Source organism: Ovis canadensis, chromosome 17 (genome assembly GCF_042477335.2).
Source record: "Ovis canadensis isolate MfBH-ARS-UI-01 breed Bighorn chromosome 17, ARS-UI_OviCan_v2, whole genome shotgun sequence".
Lineage (NCBI taxonomy): Eukaryota > Metazoa > Chordata > Mammalia > Artiodactyla > Bovidae > Ovis > Ovis canadensis.
In genome coordinates this window covers 73,696,456-73,714,169 of record NC_091261.1, presented here as the reverse complement: position 1 = coordinate 73,714,169, position 17,714 = coordinate 73,696,456, and the positions used below count along the sequence as shown (strand labels likewise).

Here is a 17,714-nt window from a genome sequence, read left to right as displayed (position 1 = left end):
GAAAGTGCCACACTCAATATGCCAGCAAATTTAGAAAATTCAGCAGTGCCCACAGGACTGGAAAAGGTCAGTTTTCATTCCAATCCCAAAGAAAGGTAATGCTAAAGAATGCTCAAACTACCACACAATTGCACTCATCTCACATGCTAGCAAAGTAATGCTCAAAATTCTCCAAGCCAGGCTTCAGCAATATGTGAACTGTGAAATTCCAGATGTTCAAGCTGGTTTTAGAAAAGGCAGAGGAACCAGAGATCAAATTGCCAACATCCGCTGGATCATGGAAAAAGCAAGAGAGTTCCAGAAAAACATCTATTTCTGCTTTATTGACTGAGCCAAAGCCTTTGACTGTGTGGATCACAATAAACTGTGGAAAATTCTGAAAGAGATGGGAATACCAGACCACCTGACCTGCCTCTTGAGAAACCTATATGCAGGTCAGGAAGCAACAGTTAGAACTGGACATGGAACAACAGACTGGTTCCAAATAGGAAAAGGAGTACGTCAAGGCTGTATATTGTCACCCTGCTTATTTAACTTCTATGCAGAGTACATCATGAGAAACGCTGGACTGGAAGAAGCACAAGCTGGAATCAAGATTGCCGGGAGAAATATCAATAACCTCAGATATGCAGATGACACCACCCTTATGGCAGAAAGTGAAGAGGAGCTCAAAAGCCTCTTGATGAAAGTGAAAGAGGAGAGCGAAAAACTTGGCTTAAAGCTCAACATTCAGAAAACTAAGATCATGGGATCTGGTCCCATCACTTCATGGGAAATAGATGGGGAAACAGTGGAAACAGTGTCAGACTTTATTTTGGGGGCCTCCAAAATCACTGCAGATGGTGACTGCAGCCATGAAAGTAAAAGACACTTACTCCTCGGAAGAAAATTTACGACCAACCTAGATAGCATATTCAAAAGCAGAGACATTACTTTGCTGACTAAGGTCCGTCTAGTCAAGGCTATGGTTTTTCCAGTAGTCATGTATGGATGTGAGAGTTGGACTGTGAAGAAAGCTGAACACCGAAGAATTGATGCTTTTGAACTGCGGTGTTGGAGAAGACTCTTGAGAGTCCCTTGGACTGCAAGGAGATCCAACCAGTCCATTCTGAAGGAGATCAACCCTGGGATTTCTTTGGAGGGAATGATGCTAAAGCTGAAGCTCCAGTACTTTGGCCACCTCATGAGAAGAGTTGACTCATTGGAAAAGACCCTGATGCTGGGAGGGATTGGGGGCAGGAGGAGAAGGGGACGACAGAGGATGAGATGGCTGGATGGCATCACGGACTGGATGGATGTGAGTCTGAGTGAACTCCGGTAGATGGTGATGAACAGAGAGGCCTGGCGTGCTGCAATTCATGGGGTCGCAGAGTCGGACACGACTGAGAGACTGAACTGAACTGAACTGAACTGAACTGAAAATCACTGGAGATGGTTATTGCAGCTATGAAATTAAAAGACACTTACTCCTTGGAAGGAAAGTTATGACCAACCTAGATAGCATATTGAAAAGCAGAGATATTACTTTGCCAACAAAGGTCTGTCTAGCCAAGGGTATGGTTTTTCCAGTGGTCATGTACGGATGTGAGAGTTGGACTGTGAAGAAAGCTGAGTGCCAAAGAATTGATGCTTTTGAACTGTGGTGTTGGAGAAGACTCTTGAGAGTCCCTTGGACTGCAAGGAGATCCAACCAGTCCATCCTAAAGGAGATCAGCCCTGGGATGTTGAAGCTGAAACTCCAATACTTTGGCCACCTCATGTGAAGAGTTGACTCATTTGAAAAGACCCTAATGCTGGAGGGATTGGGGGCAGGAGGAGAAGGGGACGACAGAGGATGAGATGGCTGGATGACATCACCGACTCGATGGACGTGAGTTTGCGTGAACTCCGGGAGTTGGTGATGGACAGGGAGGCCTGGCATGCTGTGATTCATGGGGTCGCAAAGAGTCGGACACAACTGAGCAACTGAACTGAACTGAAGCCAGACCTCTCACCTCCCTTCCAAGTTCTGAAATATCCTTGCCAGAAGGCAAGGACCCATCTGATCCTATGACTCTTTAGTTTTGTAACCGTTTCTGTCTCTTGATAACTACAATATCCTGACTATCTAGTCCTCACAAGATTATTAAAAATTCAGTTCAGTTCAGTTCAGTTGCTCCGCTGCTGCTGCTAAGTCGCTTCAGTCATGTCCAACTCTGTGCGACTCCATAGACGGCAGCCCACCAGACTCCCCCATCCCTGGGATTCTCCAGGCAAGAACACTGGAGTGGGTTGCCATTTCCTTCTCCAATGCATGAAAGTGAAAAGTGAAAGTGAAGTCGCTCAGTTGTGTCCAACTCTTACGACCCCATGGACTGTAGCACGCTAGGCTTCCCTGTCCATAACCAACTCCCAGAGCTTGCTCAAACTCATGTCCATCGAGTCAGTGATGCTATCCAACCATCTCATCCTCTGTCGCCCCCTTCTCCTCCCGCCTTCAATCTTCCCCAGCATCAGGGGCCTTTCAGTTCTTTGCATCAGGTGGCAAAAGTATTGGAATTTCAGCATCAGCATCAATCCTGCTGTTAGGGGAAGCACAGTGATTGAAACTGCCCACCCTGGCCAGGCACCATAGTAACCATCTGCATGAGTTGTTTTATGATAGGAGATCCTGATAAGGAATACAGAACTAATAAGCCACCACCTACCAGAAGAGTTCAGGAAAGGTCTAAAGGAGACACCGCGTGTCCGTCCACTTCCCGGAATCCCTCTCGCTAGCATCCATCTTGGCTGAGTGATGCGTGCACCACCAGGAAACTCTGAATTAGAATGATTGGCCAAAGACCACCCAGAAACTAATCCCATCACCATAAAACCCGACATTGCGAGCCACGCGGCAGAGCAGTCCTCCTGGCTTTCCTTACTCTACTGCTCTCCACCCGGGTGCCCTTTCCCAAAAAAAATCTCTTGCTTTGTCAGCACATGTGTCTCCTTGGACAATTCATTTCCGAGTGTTAGACAAGAGCCCAGTTTCGGGCCCTGAAAGGGGTCCGCCTTCCTGCAACACTACCAATGAATATTCAGGACTGATTTCCTTTAGGATCAACTGGTTGGGTCTCCTTGCAGTCCAAGAAACTCTCAAGAGTCTTTTCCAAAACCACAGTTCAAAAGCATTGATTCTTCAGGACTCAGCTTTCTTTATAGTCCAACTCTTACATCCCTACATGACTACTGGAAAAACCATAGCTTTGACTAGACAGACCTTTGTTGACAAAGTAATGTCTCTGCTTTTTAATATGCTGTCTATGTTCAGTTCAGTTCAGTTCTGTAGCTCAGTCGTGTCCGACTCTTTGCGACCCCATGAATCGCAGCACGCCAGGCCTCCCTGTCCATCACCATCTACCGGAGTTCACTCAGACTCACATCCATCCAGTCCGTGATGCCATCCAGCCATCTCATCCTCTGTCGTCCCCTTCTCCTCCTGCCCCCAATCCCTCCCAGCATCAGAGTCTTTTCCAATGAGTCAACTCTTCTCACGAGGTGGCCAAAGTACTGGAGCTTCAGCTTTAGCATCATTCCCTCCAAAGAAATCCCAGGGTTGATCTCCTTCAGAATGGACTGGTTGGATCTCCTTGCAGTCCAAGGGACTCTCAAGAGTCTTCTCCAACACCGCAGTTCAAAAGCATCAATTCTTCGGTGTTCAGCTTTCTTCACAGTCCAACTCTCACATCCATACATGACCACAGGAAAAACCATAGCCTTGACAAGATGGACCTTAGTTGGCAAAGTAATGTCTCTGCTTTTGAATATACTATCTAGGTTGGTCATAACTTTTCTTCCAAGGAGTAAGAGTCTTTTAATTTCATGGCTGCAGTCACCATCTGCAGTGATTTTGGAGGCCCCCAAAATAAAGTCTGACACTGTTTCCACTGTTTCCCCATCTATTTCCCATGAAGTGATGGGACCGGATGCCATGATCTTCGTTTTCTGAATGTTGAGCTTTAAGCCAAGTTTTTCGCTCTCCTCTTTCACTTTCATCAAGAGGCTTTTTAGCTCCTCTTCACTTTCTGCCATAAGGGTGGTGTCATCTGCATATCTGAGGTTATTGATATTTCTCCCGGCAATCTTGATTCCAGCTTGTGCTTCATCCAGCCTGGCATTTTGCATGATACACTCTGCATATAAGTTAAGTAAGCAGGGTGACAATATTAATTCATAGGTAAATGTTCAGCTTTCCTTGTTTCTCAAGGCATTTAACCCTGAATGACAGTGAAATTCCACTGCACCCAATGCCCATTGATCAGCTGTTCCTTATTCTAGGAACCGTTCCTTTCGTCTCCAGGCAAAACATTGGTTTATGTTGCTCTCTCAGGACAATTTATAAACATTTCTAACAGAATCTGTTACCAGTTTTATGTGGATTGTGCGTGCTAAGCTGCTTCAATCGTGCCTGACTCTTTGAGACCCCACGGACTGTAGTCTGCCAGGCTCCTCTGTCTCTGGGATTCTCCAGGCAAGAATACTGGAGTGGGTTGCCATTTCCTTCTCCAGGGGATCTTCCTAATCCAGGGATTGAACCCTGGTCTCTTGCATTGCAGGCGGATTGCCAACTGAACCACCAGGGAAGCCAACTGGTGTGCTCTTAAAGATTCTTTAAAGAGATAAACTTAGTAGAAAGCGGAGTCTGTGGCCTTGATTTTGGACAAATACAAAGATATCCAGAAAAAAGTAGGCCGCAAACAGTTACTGTGGGATGATAAACAATTGTGTGTAATAATTTGAGGGACTTCCCTGGTGTTCCAGTGGTTATGACTCTGCACTTCCAATGCAGGTGTTTGATCCCTGGTGGGGGAACTAGGATCCTGCATACCTCAAGGCGTGGACAAAAAATATTTTTTTAAAAAGTAATAATCTGAAATCAGTCTGACTTCCTTTATATTTTCTCCCAATTTTCATCCTCCCTACACTTTTCCTGTTCTCTGGGTGTCATCTAAAACAATAAAAGGAGTCAGCTGGCCTCACACGTCCAGACCCTGAGTAAGGAATCCAATTTAGCCAGAATGGACTTCTGACTTACAGAACTGTGTGATAATCAATGGCTATTGTTTTAAGGTGGAAAAAATTATGAATTAATAGTGTAATTTTATTCATTGACCAAGTGGGTGGTATTTATCCACTCATATTTATTTTGTGACTAAGATGGGTGTACGGTATGTCACTGTTTGCTGTTTAATTCATTGAAGACACCTAGAGAAGACAAGACTTGTTTTCAACCTCAATCATGATGCTTCTGTAAAAAATTAATAAACAGAAACCACAATCAAATAAGTTGGGAGGCCACAGTGAGAGCTCTCATGCCCTTTGACCATAGCAGAGCACAACAGGAAGAAGGAAGACGCCTTTTCTTTCCTGGCAAGGTTTCAGCCAATGAAAAGCCATGACCTCTTTTCTAGAGCCCGCCCAACTTCCTTTCCCCCCTCTATAAAAGCATTCTCCTTCCCTTGCCCATTGGGAACTTAATACCAAGCTGTTAACACCGTGGGGGTTGGGGGTGGGGGGTTGGGGTGGGGGTGGGGAGAAGCCCATGACAACTATAACAAAGAGCAAAGGGTAACAAAATCTATATTGCTATAAAGCCTCTACATTTTACTGTGGTCAAAGCAAAAATTGTGCCCCAAATAAGTTAAACAGGAGACTTCCATGGAGGTCTGGTGATTAAGACAGCAGCTTCCTCTGCAAGGTTCCAACCCCAGTGGGGAACTAAGAACCCTCATGCCCGGTGTGGCTAAAAAAATAGAAAAAAAAAAAAAGTTAAACAGGCAAGGAAGATGATATTGGAGACTACTGCAGTAATGGAGAAAGGCTAAGACTCTGCCTGAGCTCAGCTGAAACAAAAGGCAGGAGAGTTTCTCAGTGCTGAAGCGGGGTTGACCTATGTGGTGTGTCCAGCGCATTGAGTTATTCCTGAGTTCACAATGGATTTTCTCTGTGATTAGGACGTATCTCTGTGTTATTTAGTACCCATGGAACTTAGACTCCTCCTCTCCCACATGGACTGGGGAATATACAGGGAGTATAGGTCCCTCTCACTTGCCCTGGCCACCATTTCAGTTGTCACCCCAGCAGATCTGAGTGGCGTGGGCGCTTCTGTTCTTAGCAGCTCTCTCCAATGTAACCAGGTGAGAGGGCAGGAGGACCCGCAGTGCTGATGTCAAAGCTGCCATCCCATGCAGTGGCTGCTGAGCCAGGCACCCTGCTCCCCAGTGTCCCCACTCTGCTGAGCAGGGACTGATCCTGTACAATTAGAGCTCAGCCCTGGAGAAGGGGCGCCTGTCCTGTCAAGAAGCTCATCATTCTCAGGGCTGCTGCTGCTGCTAAGTCACTTCAGTCGTGTCCGACTCTGTGCGACCCCATAGACAAGGGCCCACTGTCCCTGGGATTCTCCAGGCAAGAACACTGGAGTGGGTTGTCATTTCCTTCTCCAGTGCCTGAAAGTGAAAAGCGAAAGTGAAGTCGCTCAGTCGTCCCCGACTCTTAGCGACCCCATGGACTGCAGCCTACCAGGCTCCTCCATCCATGGGATTTTCCAGGCAAGAGTACTGGAGTGGGTTGCCATTGCCTTCTCCGATTCTCAGGGCAAACACCTCCAACCCACAGCTCCTGGAGATCTGGAAGCGCCCAAGTTCAGCAACACGTCCCTATGCCGTCCCAGGGGCACACACAAACACACACCAGGGACACACACACACACACACACCAGGGGCACACACACACACCAGGGACACACACACACCAGGGACACACACACACACCAGGGACACACATACACATACGCACACTCCCCCGCGCATGCGCCATCCCTCTAGAACCTTCGCGCCCTGCACACGCGCGCTCATTCTTTGCTCACAGGTTCTAGAGCTGCGTCCCAGCAACGCCCCAAGCAGTGATTGATTTGCCTTTGGCTGACTTGGCAGCTGAACCAGAGCTCTTTGAGCTCAGCTCTCTATCCAAGCGCTGAAAACCCACCCACGTGCCCTATGGGCAGTTACCTGGGCAGGCCCTGGCCCTCACCCCCACCCCAGGCTGTGGGGGGCCAGCACCTGCCGGGAGGGCTCGGCCGCCCGCAGCCCGATCCCCGCACCCGCCGATATTCCGTGGCCGGCCCAGGTCACCCAGCTGTGGCCCCGCTGTCCGCCCGCAGGCCAGCCCACAGGTACCCGGTGACTCTGCATGTGCGCTTTGTCACAGCGTCCCTGAGGCGGTGTTCTATTATCCCGCACACCCTGCGCTCCTTCCTGGGAGCCCTCACCTCCTTCTGCAGGCAACGCCATCAGAGGAAGGCGGTGCTGGGCGCTCGCAGCTCCACGAGGCGCCGCGGCTCGGCGTCCGCAGGGGGCACAGTCACGGTGTGTGGCGGGCGCCAGCAGCAGGTCACCCCCGTGCCGCCCGCCACACTGAGCTGCGCCCCGGGCTCCTGCACAGAGGAGATGGTGAGGAGGGCCCAGGGAGAGAGCGGGAAGGGCATGGCCCAGCAGGAGGAAGACCCCGCATCCACAGGGAAGGACCATCAGAAACGGGGCCCCGATGGCTCTCGGGGTGCACGATCAACATTTAAGCCCCTGGGGGTCCAGGGAGGCCTCTCTGCCTTCGTGCCCAGGCCCAGGCCTCTGCGGAGAAACCGCCACGCCAAGAGCTCAGTAGACAGATCCACCAAGAAACTCCAGACCTCTTGTGTGAGCTCCTGCCCCCAAAGAAACGCCATCGCGAGCTCCTACAGCTCCACCCGAGGTTTCCCGCCAGGGCGGAGAAGGACGGGCCCCGGCATCCCGCGAGGGCTGCCCCGGAGGTCCTCGAGGAAAGCGAGCGAGGGGGGCCCGCCGCCGCCCTGTGCCGCCCGGGTGGCTTCCCAGAGCAACAGCCGGCCTGACGAGGCCGCGGAGGCAACCAGGGGGCAGAAACGAACCTGGGAGAACGGCGCCCCTACGTCGGACAGTCCCAGGCCGGGAAGACGCAGGTTTCCTCTGCTGCCGCGCAGGCAAGGGGAGCCGCTGAGGCTGCCCCCACCCCCTGAGCTGGGTTTCCGAGTCACCGCCGAAGACCTGGACGCGGAGAAAGCAGCGGCGTTCCGGCGCATCAACAGCGCGCTGCGGGCTGAGACCCCGGCCCCGCAGCCCTGCCGTCCCTTCCCCGCGCCCGCCGACCCTCCGGCCCCCGGCAGGGCTCCTCGGCCCGAGAGAGACCAGAGGGAGTCGGCCTCCCCAGCGCCAGTGGACACCCGGGCGTCTGCTGGAGGGGCCTCCTCTGCGCATCCCTGGTCAGGGGGGCGGCACGGCTCCCCCGGGCCCCTCTCCCCCCGGTCCCAGCCTCTCCCGGGCCCTCCTTCCCACTCACGGGCCCCCGCCCGGTTCACCTTGCCCACCTGCGCTTTTTCCCCAGGATCGGGCAGCGCGGGCCTGTCTCCTCGGCCCCCAAGCCCCTCCGCCCCTGCTTCGGCCCCCGCGCCAGGCGCGGCGGGTGCGACGGGAAGCCTGGCTCCGGCCCCGGGTGTGGCTTGGCTTCCCGGCTTCCAGCAGAAGCCCGTCTGGGGGCCTCTTACGAACGCGGCAGGAGGAGGCCCTTCCCAGCCCCCGGCGTGGGGCCCGGCTACGGAGGATGCCAGACCGGCCTTCCCTGCAGCGCCCGGCTCCTCGGGCATGGGGTCCTCCACAACCATGTGCCTGGACTCTCCTGTCTTCACCCCCCTGAGCCGCCCTCCCGTATCTGACTCTCGATCCCTGCCCCCCACCAACCAACTCATCCCGTCTGCTCACCAAACCAGACCTTCACACTGCACATCTGGAGACCTGGCTCCCCACCCTGCTTCTGACACTGAGGTCACCCCCATGGACACCATTCCACTCTCCCAGTCTCCTCTCTTCGGGTCTCCCCCTGGCTCCAGCGGGAGCCTCTTCCCATCTTCCCAGGCCCTGCAGACGCCCCCGAGGGACAGCGCGGCCCCTGTCACGGTCAGAACCAGCTTGCCTGGACTCAGGTTCAGCGGCTCCTCTCACACTGGAGCCCCTGCCCAGCCCATCGGTGGGGCCACTGATGTCCAGCAGCGTGGAGCCCCCGCCTGGGACCACTCTCCACACGATGGAATTCCGGCAGCTCCAGCCCTAACCGGGGACCCAACCTCTGCTCCAGGGCCCCCAGCTCCACCCACCAACTCCCCCATGGGCACCCATGCCTGCACCCAGCCGGCCTTGGCTGCCACCCCAGCTGCATTCCCATCCGGCCCAGCCCCTACCCCTGGCTCTGCAGCTGACACCAGCGTGCCCCAGGCCGTGCCCAGTGCTGGGCCCAACAGCAGGCCTCGCTGCTCCACAGTTGGTGGATCGAGCACAGCCCCCTGCAGGCCGGGTGTCTCGGCAGAACCTCGTGGCGTTGGGAGGGGAGCGTCTGTCCTGGATCTCAGCTGCCCCTTTGCAGCTCTCAGTATTTCAACGGAAAGAAGGGGAGCCCGGAGAGCCACACACAGCAGAGTGGGAAGAGTGGCCCGCCACACTGGGGCCTTCCTGGCCAGAGCCCCCCCATGGTGACCGTGGGGCCCAGGGCTAAGAATAAGCCCAGCACTAAGAATAAGCCCGGCTTTGGAGGCTTTACTGCCCCTATCTTCAGTCATATGCCTGTGGGTGCACCCAGGCAGAGCCCCCATACTTCCAGCCCAGAGACAGCCCACCCCCAGCCAAGGTTGCCTTTAGAGGCGTGTCCACCCCACCCTCTACCCTCAGCAGCCCCAGCTCCAGGGGAGTCACAGTCAGGAAATGCCATGCTGTTAGGGACCCATCACCTGCTCAGGACTTGGCTGGACACAAGACTGTTGGGCCATCAACCAAGTCGTCCTCCTCCAGGGTGAGATCCACTCCCTTGGAGTCTAAGAGGCGGATGAAGACCTGAGCCAAGAACTTTGGGCACAGACAGTGTCTACCTTCCTCCCAGGCTGGGCCTCATGTGGGCGCTGTTTCCATGTGAAACCCGAGCCTAACCCTAACCCCTCTAACTCCAGAGCAAACCGGGCGCCTGGTCCCATCCCAGTGGTCAGTCCTCAGGACAGCAGACAGAGGCCCTAGTCCTGTTCCCTCCGCTGCCCACCCCCTCCCCCGTTGCCTACAGCTGAGTCCTTCCCTCTCCCTGTCTTCCTTCCAGAACCCTCATGTTCGCTTCATAATGTATAATAAAGTTTTTTGCACAGTCCTTATGTGTCAGTGATCTGTTGATCAAATGTGGGAAAGTACCGGCTTGGACAAGTGGTTGGGCTTCCCAGGTAGGGCTAGTGGTAAAGAACCCGATTGCCAATGCGAAGAGACACAGGTTCAGTCCTTGGGTTGAGAAGATCCCCTGAAGAAGGGCATGGCAACCCGTTCCAGCATTCTTGCCTGGAGAATCCCGTGGACAGAGGAGCCTGGCGGGCTACAGTCCTGAGGGTCTCAAAGAGGTGGGCGTGGCTGAAGCAGTTGAGCACGAATGTGGTGCCATGGAAAGCCAGACCTGTTTATAGCTCCTTGTGGTCTCATTAATGGCTTGTGGAGGGTAGTACATTGTGATGGCTACAAGCACCAAATATTAAAAGTGTGTTTTGAGTTTAAGTGATGAAGCCCAGGGTGAAATGAGGCCAAAGTAGGGATAAACAGGATCATTATTGTCTATTGGAATTACTGCTTCTCACCCACATTTCTTGGAGAAGGAAATGGCGATCCACTCCAGCACTCTTGCCTGGAGAATCCCATGGATGGAAGAGCCTGATGGGCTGCAGTCCGTGGGGTCGCAGGGAGTCAGACACGACTGAACGACTTCACTCACTCACTCACTCACTCACCCACATTTCTGGGCTTCCCAGATAGTGCTAGTAGTAAAGGATCCTCCTGCCAACGCAGGAGACACAGGTTCGATCCCTGATCTGGGAAGGTCCCACATGCTGAGGAGCAACTAAGCCCGTGCATCGCAACTACTGAGCCTATGCTCTAAAGCCTGGGAGTCACAGCTACTGCACCCCCGTGCCCTAAAACCCATGCTCCCCAACAATGAGAAGCTCACACATGGCAACTAGAGAAAAGCCCTCGGAGCAACAAAGACCCAGCACAGCCAAAAATAAAAGTAAATAAAAATAAAATGCTGAGAGACTTGGTAGATGTCAGGGATTCTAAACAAACAAACAAACCAAGAAGTAAAAGAATAAAATAAAATCCTTCAGATAGGCTCTTATTACCTACAGAATTAAGTTCAAGTTCCTTTGCTTGGCGTTCAGGATCCTTGATCATTTACCCCTTTGCTGGTCCTACAGTCATTCTTCATCACTCTCAAAACACATCAGATGTGGCCAAACACTTGTAATTCCAGAACATTTAATGCTGGCTCACAACTCTATGACTTTGAGTCAACTACCCTTTTCCCCCATGTTATCATCTTTCAGTACTCAAAACTCTAAACCATCGATCCTCAAGAGTAGAGATGGACGCCAGACCAGCAGAATCGGCATCACCTGGGAATCTCTGTGAACTACAAATTCTCAGCAACTATCCCAGACTTACCTGAGTCAGGTCCTCTGGTGGCGAGACTCACCAGACTGTGTCTTAAGACTTCCAAGTAACTCTGAGCACAAATGGAAGTTCTAGGGACTTAACACTGCACGGGGCAAGCCTTGCCCCCTGGAAAGACGGGAACTAGTGAGTACATACCCCCCTCTTACACCTCTCAGGTAGATAATTTTGATGCATGTTCTACGTTGCTATCTCAAGTGGGATCAAACTGTTGCAGGAAGTAGAACCACTTCCAAGGCCCAAAAGTGGGCTCTTGTCTAACACTCGGAAATGAATTGCCCAAGGAGATACATATGCTGACAAAGCAAGAGACTTTAATGGGAAGGGACGCCTGGACTGAGAACAGCAGGGTAAGGGAAGCCAGGAGAACTGCTCTGCCATGTGGCTCACAGTCTCAAGTTTTATGTTGATGGGATTAGTTTCCAGGTTGTTTTTAGCCAATCATTCTGACTCAGAGTCCTTCCTGGTGGTACTTGCCTTGTTCAGCCAAGATGGATGCCAACGATTAGGATTCTGGGAGGTGGTTGGACACGTGGTGTCCCTTTTTGACCTTTCCTGAGCTCTCCTGCTTGGTGGTGGTTTATTAGCTCTGTGTTCCTTACCAGGACTTCCTGTCAAACAACTCATCCAATTCGTCACCATGGTGGCTGGCCAGGATGGGCGGTTTCAGTCAGTGTGCTTACCCTAACAAAACCTCAGCGGCCAGCGATAGTGATGGAGTTTTTGATATTTCTTGGATTGGTTTTCCCTCCTTCTCAGTCCCCCACACCCGTCCCTTGGGATCATTTCCTAAAACAAGTCTTATGCAAATCATTGTCTCAGGGTTTGCATTTAGAGGTATACAAGTGAAAAGAAAACCCTTCTTTATGTATCTTCCTCCCTCCTAAGACCTAGCCCACACCATTTCTAACCACTATCTCTTCCCTCACCCCCATAGAAACGTGCTCAACTAGGTGGCCTTTTGACAAACCATAAAATCAACACACAGTCAGACAGACTGGGACCTGGGACACTTTGCTCCAGTGCTCGCACCTGGACACACTTCTCCTCAGGCAACGAAATACAGCGAAACTGCAGAGGGCTGAAAATAACTGCCTGCGGGTGCAGTTGGGGCAAACGCTGGACCCAAAGGTCAAAAAGACCCAACTGCCTCTTTTGAGGAGCCTGGAGCAAAACCAGGGTACTGCCCATTCCACCCCACTGTCCCTGCACACACCACTGCCAGAGGGGTGGGCAAAACACCCAAGCCACCCCTCTGGCCCGACCCCTGGATGCACCCCTATGCTCGCCCCATATGAGGAAGACACGCGCCCATCCCCCTTGGGGAGGAGCAAGCCAGGGAACCTGTTGGTGTCAGTTCATTCTCCTTCGCCACCCCCGCCCCGCAGGTTCACTCCCTGGGTTGGGAAGATCCCCTGGAGAAGGAAATGGCTACCCACGCCAGTATTCATGCCTGGAGAGTCCCATGGACAGAGGAGCCTGGCGGGCTGTATAGTCTATGGGGTCACAGAGTTGGACCCGACTGAGGCAACAACACGCATGCGCAAGGACATACCTATTTTATATCTGGCTCCAAAGTCACTGCAGGTGGTGACGGCAGCCACGAAATTAAAAGACGCTTGCTCCTTGGAAGGAAAGTTATGACCAACCCAGGCAGCATATCGAAAAGCAGAGACATTACTTTGCCAACAAAGGTCCATCTAGTCAAAGCTATAGTTTTTCCGGTAGTCATGTCTGGATGTGAGAGTTGAACTATAAAGAAAGCTGAGCGCAGAAGAATTGATGCTTTGAACTGTGGTGTTGGGGAAGACTCTTGAGAGTTTTTTGGACTGCAAGGAGATCCAACTAGTCCATCCTAAAGGAAACCAACCCTGAATATTCATTGGAAGGACTGATGCTGAAGCTGAAACTCCAATACTTTGGCCACCTGATGTGAAGAACTGACTCATTGGAAAAGCCCCTGATGCTGAGAAAGATTGAAGGTGGGAGGAGAAGGGAACGACAGAGGATGAGATGGTTGGATGGCATCACCGACTTAATGGCCATGAGTTTGAGCAAGCTCTGGGAGTTGGTGATGAACAGGAAAGCTTGGCATCCTTCCATGGGGTCAAAAAGAGTCAGACATGACTGAGTAACTGAACTGAACTGAACTGATATCTATACTACAGCACAGAAAGTGAAAGTGAAGTCGCTTGGTCATGTCCGACTCTTTGTGATCCTATGGACTGTAGTCTACCAGGCTCCTCTGTCCATCGAATTCTCCAGGCAAGAATTCTGGAGTGGATTGTCAGGCCCTCCTCCAGAGGATCTTCGCAACCCAGGGATTGATCCCACATCTCCTGCATCTAAAGCATTGAAAGTGGATTCTTTACCCACTGAGTCACCAGGGAAGCCCTTTAAATGGAGTATAATCCGTAAAACTATTGAGTCACTTTGTTGTATACCTGAAGCCAATACAGCATTGTAAATCTATTATATTTCAAAAAAAATTTTTTTAACTAAGATGTCAAGTCTGAATGTTCACTGCTTGAATAACTTTTCTATTTTGCCTTGAACCTCATTATCTGTCATTATAAACATTGGACAAATGTTTAGAATCCCAGTTTATCGTTGACTACCATTTGCAAAACTGCTCTTGTCGTTTAAACCATTGTAATATAGGACTGTTTAAGGACCAAGCACCACCAAACTTGGGAAATCTGGATATGTTAAGAATTTATGTAATTAAAAATGTGATTCTCTCTATTTGGGGTTAGCCAGTTGGAACGTTTACACTGAAATGTGTCGTGATTGAGGGTTTTCATTTTATCTGTCCACAAACGGTATTTAAGACACTAAACAGACTTTACCTCACCACTTCGTCCAGTTCACACCCTGTCTCTCTCCATCCTTTCACAACAAAGTTCTTGAAAGGGTTATCTCCACTCCTGGTGTTCATGCCCCTCACCCAACCTACTACTCAACACCCCCCCAACCTGGCCTGTGCTCCCAGCTCTCCCTACAGTTGAACCATCGTGATCACCGGCAGCCTCTTGGGTGCATCTCAAGCCTAGATTCCTGAACTCACCAGAACCATTAAGCAATATGGACACCTTTTTGAAGCTCTCTGGCTTAAACAGCTGCCCTTCTAGACCTCCCCGCTTTCCATTCCTCCTTGTACCTTCCTCTCTTTGTTTTTGTTTGTTTTTCATCTGGGGTAGAGTTGCTTTACAATATTGTGTTGGTTTCTGCTGTGCAACAAAGTGAATCAGCTATAGACATTCATATATCCCTCACTGTTGAGTCTCCCTCCCACCCTCCCGCCACCCGCGCCCATCCCTCCCATCTAGGTCATCGCAGAGCGCAGAGCGGAGCTCCCTGTGTTATTCAGCAGGTTCCTACTAGCTATCTGTTTTACACATGGTCATGTCTGTATGTCAGGCCTAATCTTCCAATTCATTCCCCTCTTTTACCACTGCCCCCAGCCATGCCTACAGGTCTGTTCTCTACTTCTGGGTCTCTGTTCCTGCCCTGTCTCTATTCCTTCACCCATTACCCAGATACCCAAGCCAGAAGGATGATAGCCATCCTGTCTTCTCCCTCACCTCCTACCTGTAGTCACCAAATCCTGACCTCCCTTCCTTCAACGTAGACCTAAAATCCCATCCCTTCTCCCACCTCCAGTGCTTCCAGCTGAGTCCAGCACACCTTCCCTGACACCTGGGCCACAGCTCAGCATCCTGACATGTCTGTCTTCGCCCCCTGCAGTCCACCCTCCCTGCAGAAACAGCCAGGCCAATCTGCCCAGAGTGGCAACCTTTCCTCTGGTCTCTTGTCTGATTTGCCACTGTCCTCAGGACAAAGTCAGCACAGGTTTTGCCTGACATTTGACCCAGTGGATCACTTTCTGTTTCCCAGAACAGCGTCTCTACTTGGCTATCAAGATACACTCCTGATTTTTCTTCCACCTCCCTCGATCTGCCTCATTCTTGTTTACTGGATGCTTGCATTTCTCCAATATTATTAAGTGTTCCAGGGCTCAATCTTTAGTCCTTTTCTCATCTTGTTCTACACTCACTCCCTTGCTGAAGTCATCCAGACTCATGCCTTTAAATATGTCTTCGCTGCGTGCCTATGCTTAGCCACTCAGTTGTGTCCAACTCTTTGCAAGGTTATGGTCTGTAGCCCTCCAGGCCCCTCTGTCCATGGGATTTTCCTGGCAAGGATGCTGGAGTGGATTGCCATTTCCTTCTCCAGGGAATTTTCCCAGTCCAGGGGTTGAACCTGCATCTCTGGCATTGCAGGCAGATTCTTTACTGACTGAGCCTGCAGGGAAGCCCCTGTGATGTCTGGGATTCACTTCCAAATAACACAAGAGGGGAGATGGGGACATCATTCAAGAAAGACTGTCTCTAGATTGGGACTTCTCTGGAGGCCCAGCAATCAGGACTCTGTGCTTCCACTGCAGAGGTTCTATTCCTGATTGGGAAATTAAGATCCTGCAAGCCACATAGCCACACACACACACACACACACACACACACACACACACACACACACAAATGGGCAGAAGACCTGAATAAACATAAAAAATTGTCTATAGGTTGATAATTGTTGAAGGGGTTCCCTGGTGGCTCAGATGGTAAAGTCTACCCTCAATGTTGAAGGCCCAAGTTTGATCCCTGGGTCGGGAAGATCCCCTGGAGAAGGAAATGGCAACCCACTCCAGTATTCTTGCCTGGAAAATCCCATGGACAGAGGAGCCTGGCAGGTTACAGCCCATCGGGTCGAAAAGAGTCGAACACAACTGAGCAACTTCACTTTCGCTTTGATAATTGTTGAAGTGGGAGGTGAGCAGAGACATTCATTATATTCTACTTTTGTTCATGTTTGAAATTTTCCATAAGAAAAATAAATAATACCACTTCTCCCTCCCTTTCGCTGCTAATATTCTGATCCAAGCCACCACATCTCTCGTTTGGACTGTTGCAGTAACTTCTTAATGAATTCTTGCTCTGCTCTCACCACCTCTCTCACCCTCTACTTTTAATCTAATCCTCCCACCGGGAGCCAATGTGATTCTGTAAAAAGTCCGACCATGTCCCTCTTCTGCTTGGAACTCCCCCATGGTTCCCCATTTCATTCAGTGTGAAAGCTAGTTGCTCAGTCATGTCTGACTCTTTGCCACCCTATGAACTGTGGCCTGCCAGGCTCCTCTGACCCTGGGATTTCCCAGACAAGAATACGGGAGTGGGTAGCCATTCCTTTCTCCAGGGGATCTTTCGACCCAGGTATCGAACCTGGCTCTCCTGCATTACAGGCAGATTCTTTACCATCTGAGCTACCAGGGAAGCCCATTTCATTCAGAGTAGAAGCCAGAGTCTCAGTAGTCTTCAAGATCCTACACAATTTGCCCCCCACTCTGTACTACTCAAACCTCATCCCCTCCCACTTTTCCCCCTTGGTCATCCCATTCCCATCACACTGCTTTTCTTCACACCCACCAGGCACACTGCTACCATGGGGCCTTCGTACTTGCTGCCCCTCCTCCCATTATTTCCTCCGACGTACATCCAGCCCACTCTTTGCCTCCTTCATGTTTTGCTCAAATATTTGCTTTTCAGAACTTCCCTAACCATCTTACTTGAGACTAACCTCCCAAATACCATCACCCCTCACTATCCACACATGTGGAATGGAAGATGGTTTAGTCGCTAAGTCGTGTCCGATTCGTGTGATCCCCATGGAATGTAGCCCACCAAGGCTCTTCCATCCATGGAATTTCCCAGGCATGCACACTGGAGTGGGTTGCCATTTCCTCCTGCAGGGGATCTTCCCAACCCAGGGATTGAACCCATGTCACCTGCATTTGCAGGCGGGTTCTTTACCACCGAGCCACCTGGGAAGCCTCACTAGATGTATAGTAAACTAATAATACTTGCATATATTTTTTGCTTTTGGCCGTGAAGCATGTGGAATCCTAGTTGCCCAGCCAGGAATCAAACCCATGCCCTCTGCACTGGAAGCACAGAGTCTCGACCACTGGACTGCCAGGGAAGTCCAAGATGTACATTTGCTTAATACTTTCCCTTCTAAATGTTCTCAGGCTTAATCCACACACCCTATGGGATAAGTATTATTCCTAAACCCATTTTAAGGATTATTTATGTGAAGGTCAGA

General features: G+C 51.0%; 1 long non-coding RNA gene across 1 annotated transcript; it reads right to left on the bottom strand.

Annotated features, from left to right (window-relative positions):
- Nucleotides 1–5,142: 5,142 nt before the first annotated feature.
- LOC138422765 (uncharacterized) lies at nucleotides 5,143–8,078 on the bottom strand. Its single transcript, XR_011250008.1, has 3 exons — nucleotides 7,943–8,078; nucleotides 7,289–7,453; nucleotides 5,143–5,764 (listed from the first exon to the last, which is right to left on the bottom strand). It is a non-coding gene; the product is annotated as an uncharacterized lncRNA (long non-coding RNA).
- Nucleotides 8,079–17,714: the final 9,636 nt, after the last annotated feature.